Source organism: Triticum aestivum, chromosome 2A (genome assembly GCF_018294505.1).
Source record: "Triticum aestivum cultivar Chinese Spring chromosome 2A, IWGSC CS RefSeq v2.1, whole genome shotgun sequence".
NCBI classification, from domain to species: domain Eukaryota; kingdom Viridiplantae; phylum Streptophyta; class Magnoliopsida; order Poales; family Poaceae; genus Triticum; species Triticum aestivum.
In genome coordinates this window covers 749,418,507-749,424,166 of record NC_057797.1, presented here as the reverse complement: position 1 = coordinate 749,424,166, position 5,660 = coordinate 749,418,507, and positions in this window count along the sequence as shown.

The following is a 5,660-nucleotide window of genomic DNA, read 5'->3' as shown; positions in this document are numbered from 1 at the left end:
TGCGGAGATGGTAGAGTGGCAGTGGCTGGTTGCTTGGGTTGTTGCGGAGATGGTACAGTGGCAGTGGCTGGTTGCTTGGGCTGTTGCGGAGATGGTACAGTGGCAGTGGCTGGTTGCTTGGGCTGTTGCGGAGGCGGTACAGTGACAGGATGAATGTTGGGCTGCTCCGGATGCTTGGGCTGTTGAGTTGCAGTCCCATCAGACATGCCTGCAGCAGAAGACCTCCCTGGTACACTGAAAGTGATGCCTTCACCTTCGGCTCTCTGTCCATGAATGCTGCACTCAGCTTTGTGTGCCTCAGACAACATTAGGCCCATTCGCTTGTAGTGCATGCCTTGCAAGACCCTTCCAAATGAGCTGAATGCAACATTAAGTTCTCTGGCATGGAGCTCTTTGTGCTTATTAAATATGGCTTGCATCTGTGGGGGCAACTGCGATGCATGGAAACAATGGCATTAGATTGGTAGGGACAGTAGTTTGTAACATGCCAGTGAAATGAAGATGCAAAAAATATGAAAAAGGAAAAAGGGAAAAATGAGTTGCGAGAAAAAAACCACCTCTAACTCCTCGATTGTTGGCAATGCATGGAGCCACTCCTCCAAAGAGCCGCACACGTCGTCACCACTCTCCATGTTAGATGGAGGCGGCTCATGCACATGCTCTGCGCTCCCATTGGTACCCCCTGTGCCAGCGTGAGGTGGGCTTTGAGAACCCGCATCTGCTCCCACATGTACATTTTCTTGCATGTGGGAGCTCTCAGGAACATCTGGAGTGTGTGTTGCGCCCCCAACAGCACCCCCTTGGTCGCTGATTTCCGGCAATTCCTCTGTGACATGTTCACTGGCAGCTCCTTGGTGATGCTGATCTATATATGACATGAACTCAACTACTGCGTACGGTGTACTGGTCCTGAACTGCATTACAAAGACGAGAAAATAGTTAAGAATTACAACAGACAAATGTCTTCTATATAAAAATAAAAAAAGCAAAGTCTTTCAGTTTCAATCACTTATTGGACGCTTCCCAAACCCATCATCCAGGGTGTCCACTGCGACAACAGCATAAAAGTCCCTTTCATGAACAAAACAAGCTCTAGGAAGCGAGTAGTTGATGGTGTGATCAACTAAGCATCCTCTTGGCACATCAAGATGGTCCATGTAAATTATCTGCAAAAAAGACACAAAAAAGAAAACAAAATATCAGCGCCTCAAGAAAAAGATTTGTTGTTGCGGATAAAAGGAGTGGAATGTTACAGGAATCAAAGGGGGTGTACCGAAAGCATTGGTATACATCCACCGATGAGAAATTTCCCTCTACCCTCATTCCTCTTATCTTGGTATTTTTTAACTTCTCTCATCACATCACACAGGATATGCTCATCCCACTCGAACTCATGGACCATACTCATATCTCGTAGGGTGTAAAGATAATCTAGGGGGACCATGTTTCCTGTCCCAGGAGCTAGGACCAAAGCGAGGCACGGTAATACCCATGACCTCCCGATGGTGTCATCATCATCTGCTTTTGATAAGACGGAAACTGCGGTGGCTATCGAAGCCCTATCCCCGCCGCCCAGATAAACTTCACGGAAATCAGCTTTGCCCCTCTTCCCAAACTCTATCGGTCTGCGACCAGATGGTACATTGAATATCTTCTTAACCATGTCTTTTGAAAAGTGGATCTGCTTGTGGTCATTAATCCTACAATTCACAAAAAAATCAGTAGATGTTGCGAGAATAAAGAAAACAAAAGGTGTTATGCAACAGAAAAAAAAATACAAAAAAAGTGAAGATTACATACTTCAGCACACGATTCTTAGGGTCAATGTTCATAACAATGAAATCAAGAAGCTCTTCAGGAGGAGGGACCAAAGGAGATATAAACAGCAAAATCCCCGAAGCTGGACTTGCTTATTACATCTCTCTTTTCCCCTTTGATTTCATTGGCTATTTCACGCAGCCGCTTTGCCGACCAACGAGTTTGGAAGATAGGCATGCTGCAAAACAAGGTTTGAAAGAACATTGGCTAATCCAACTAATTTCAGATAAACATGAGCTAAAAATTCATGGAAATGTATTAGAACAGTAGCTAAAATTTCAGAGAAAAGATATATGTAGTTTCAGAAGCAAAAACTGAGTTCCCTGTGCTATAAGCTAGCAGTACAAACATTCCTGTAGTTTCACAAACATAAGCTACAGACATAACCTACTAACTAGTTTTAGAAATGTAAGTTTCTCTAAAAAATAGCTAATGTTTCTGAAATTACATATATGTTTCTCTGAAACTACAAACTGGATAACTGCATTAGCTACAGAAGATTTGAACTAAATAGAAATTACATATATGTTCCTCTGAAAAAACAAAATGGATAACTGCATGAGTACTGGAACAGTAGCTTCAGAAAAATGAAACAAGGGGATCCTATAGAAATTGCACGCTCCAGAAATTCAAAAACACACCTATGAGTTTTCACAACTATGCGAGTTGGCTGCTTTGAGTTTCAGTCCAACGAAGGGCTGTTAATCATGCATTTCGCGAAATGCAATGGTTTCCGCAACTAATTGATCAGGCTCTGAATTTTGTTTTAGACGCTTTTTGTTCTACTGTTAGTGTTAACTGAATTTAAGCTTCAAAAGGGGTGTCTGAATTCTGCAACAAGTTGGTGGCTCTGAATTCTGTTTTAGAAGTTCCAGTCCATCTTGAAAGGGTTGTCTGAATTTAAGCTTGAGAGATGTTATAGTCAGCTCGCTTGTTGGTCAGCTGCATTATTTGACTAGGTGAGAGCACGTCTGCTAATTTGTAGCAGCAATAAACTGAACTAACATTTCAGCAACCTAAAACACACATATCCAATGCAAAACCATACGTATGTTCTATAATTTTGACACTGTTTCGTTCCTTCGGGAAAATGCATGCTCAAGCAATCAAACAGGGAACACAAAATCAATTAGTGCAAGTTGGGGCCCGACAGCGAGCAGTAATAGATCACGGCGGAAATGCATCACGCGGTGGGCGGGACAAACAACAGCCTGGGTGGAGCCGACGAGATGGGAGCATCTTGTTCGGGGGAAGGGGGAGGGTTGCCCGATCCATACATGTCAGGCACCACCGAACCCGTCGTCGTCGTCGCCACCGCGGAGGATCTGCGCCGCCGCCCCCGCCGCCCAACGCCCCGCGCTGCCCGCAGCCACCCGCCACCGCCTTCCAACGCCCTGTGCCACCCCACGCCGCCGCCCTCCCCTCATGAATCCAGCCGCGTACCCTAGCCCTCTCAGTCGATAGAGATGGTCAGTTGATAGAGTCGATAGAAGAGATGGTCAGTTGCAAGAATAACTATACTGAAACAATGACTCTGTTTCAGAAACGCACGCGCGTCACGCGGAAGCGGGGAGGTTGTCGTCCGTCCGATCAACAGACGATCCGACGGACGCGGAGCCGGCGGATGCGGCGCAAGTGATCGGTCGGGTGAAGGAGAGCTTTTCCCTTTTCTAAAAGAAAATCTTCACGATGTGGGGTAGCTGACCCCACAATAAACACACAGCAACGCCACAGGCCAGCGGTGTCATATTTTCAAAGTGTACAGAAAGACGTGTATAGACTATCTGTATTAGGGGGGCAATTTTGACATGGTGTTTGGTGTCCTGCATTGGCAGCGCTGATGCAACTACATGGTGTTTGGTTGCATAGATGTGATTAAGAGTTAACAGTTACACATAACACACATGTTTATAGTATAGTCCTTGGCGGCTGCAGTGGACGGTAGCCGTGGCGCCGCATTCGACACGACAAGCATGAAGTCATGGGCGAGCCATCTAGTCGGCAGCGCGGCGAACTAGTTGCTAGCATCGTCGCCGCAAAGAAAGTCTGTGCGGAGGGACAAATAGGAGGGCGCTAAGACAGAGAACGATTGAGGAGAAATGCAGTGTGTGCGTCATGACGGTTTTAGTGCAGTAGGATGTGGGAGATGAAGCTGAAAGAAATGACGATGGTGACAATACAATAGGACGCAGACGAGGAGGGTGAGAGGAACGACGTCGGCGATGGAGCTAGTGCAGCATGACGTAGGAGAGAAGGCCAAGAAGAATGACCCTGACGACTGCTTCAGTGTAGTAGGACGCAGGAGAGGAGGCCGAGATGAACAACGGCAATAATGACGCCTGTGTAGTAGGATGCGGGAGAGGTGTTTCTGGAAATAACGCTGACAGAGACGCCGGTGTAACACGACGCGGCGGAGAGGTCTAGAGGAACAGTTAAGAAGTGTTCACGAGAAAGATGCAGCTCTAGTCGTCTATAATCATCGAAACGGAAACGTGACACGAAAATCCTCTCTCTCCCACCATCTAATATCTCAAGAAAGCGTATCCTGCTTGGCATGTTAAACGGACACGAGCAAAAGATATGCACAAACGGCACGGGCTCGCAGTTCATTCGAGCACACACAAGACTAAGCTGAAGCAAAGCCTCGCAGTTTGCACGCGGCCGGTTTAGCCCACACATGTGGAGAGTGGCAATTCCATTCCATACACGCAACCCATCAGGGTTCAAATTTTGATGCGCGCATTTATCCTGAATTTATTTTAGGAATTTCGGTGATACGCTTTCAGTGGGAGGAGACGTTCCCGTCGACTACGAGGCGCCTACGGTGACTTCGTAAAATCTCAAGATGATATGCCGGCTCAATCTCTCGAAGGTACTCATAGGGGTAGGATGTGCGTGTGTGCGTTCATAAGTATAAGTGTATGCGCGTGTATATGAGCGTTTATGTCTGTACTGATGCTAAAAAAATACACACAACCTGTCGAATCAACTATGATGTCATTTTCTTCTGTAATGATGGATTTGAAAAGCCGTACGGAATAGTAAGTGTGCAATTTTTTTGTTGATTTTTGTTGATAAGACAAAACGCTTATATCATTTGTGACGACAACCATAAGAAATGCACGAGGCTCCTCTTGCGACAGAACGACTAGTGTTCTTCGACTTACTGGCTAAAACATGTGCTGCCATATTGGCTTCCCTAGGATAAAATTCAAAGGAAATATCACGAAAGAGGAAGAAACAATCGTCGTAGGTCGCTGCCACAGGCCCTACTAAATGTCCACCATTCTTCATGATCATAAATTCCGTACAATCAAAATTCACCACCACCCTATTGTACCTTACAGAATTTGCTAGGGCAAGGCTGTCCCGCGGAGCCATCACCTCCGCCGTCATTGCATCACCGACAACGTCAAGTCTTGGGTTTGAAGCGGTCACAAAGTAGCCCCGGTCATCTCTAGGAACAACATCAATTCTTCTAGTGTTACTCTCAATACCAAAAGCCCCATCTACATTACGCTTCACCAAATTCTCCTTTGGTCGAGTCCAACCATGCCTAACAATAGAGGTACTGTTCTTCTTCTTCGCCCTCAAGGAGTTGCGAAATATAGTGAACTGTGTTCTTATGAGCTTCTTGTTCATAATACCGAGGCACGGGACACACGGTAAGCCTGCACAGACTTCTTGGGTGGCGGCCTACACAAGGCCCATGTTCTTCGCTCACCAAGGATAGCAACATCTGTACAACAAGACTAGTTGACGCATGTGTGCGTCAACATTTGTTTTAGGGGAACCTGACATTTTTTTCACTGAAGACGAGCCAAATGGGTCGGCTCACTTTG